Here is an 867-nt window from a genome sequence, read left to right on the forward strand (position 1 = left end):
CTTTGGATATAATTTCCCCTCAGGGTTTGAAGGAGCTCTCCAAGGTGCTCAACCCCAAACCATTATACATTCATGGTCTTGGATAGCTCTTTTAAAGTCTGGACTGACACCCAAAGTGGATTCTCCACCCATTGACAGGGAAGCCACTAGCTGCCACTGCAGCTATGATAGGTTTGCCTTAAGGCAGGATGACCAGACATCCTCTTTTCCCAGGACATGTCCTACATTTCAGCCTTCCGTCCAGGAGGAATGTCAAAACGTCCTCCATTTGAGTGTCATTAAGAACCATGCCTTTACATTTCTAGGAGTGTTTATATAATATTATACAACATTATACAATACACTTGTCCCTCCGTATTTGCTAGGGTTAGGGGCACAAGACCCCTGTGAATATGGAAAAACCGCAAATTACAACAACGGCATGTTTTTTCCCAGAGAGGACACCTCTCTAGGAATTTCTAGGTCCTCCAGTGCAACTCTGTGGTCAACGACTGACAGACACTGACCATAGAACTGCGCTGGAGGAGCCATAAAGGCCTAGCAGAGTATTGTCTCTAGGAATCTCTTTCAATGCAACTTTTGTTAAAGTTGACCACAGAGTTGCACTGGAGGGCCTAGATGCCCCTTCCTTGAACTCCAAGTCCCAGCATGCAACGGGAGGCAGCCAGAGCACTCACTCGCTCACAGAGGAAGAGCAGTGCTCTGAGGGTGTAGTGCGGAAGCCTGACACTAGGGGGCGCCGTGAGAAGCAGCTTCCCCCTCAGTCCCATTGGCGGAGGACCTAAGCCCCGCCTTTGGCGCCAAGAGCCTTTGAGGCAGGAGGTGAGCCTGCTTTCCTGCCCAGACACTCCGAGAGCCAGGCGAGAG

Source organism: Sceloporus undulatus, chromosome 1 (genome assembly GCF_019175285.1).
Source record: "Sceloporus undulatus isolate JIND9_A2432 ecotype Alabama chromosome 1, SceUnd_v1.1, whole genome shotgun sequence".
Lineage (NCBI taxonomy): Eukaryota > Metazoa > Chordata > Lepidosauria > Squamata > Phrynosomatidae > Sceloporus > Sceloporus undulatus.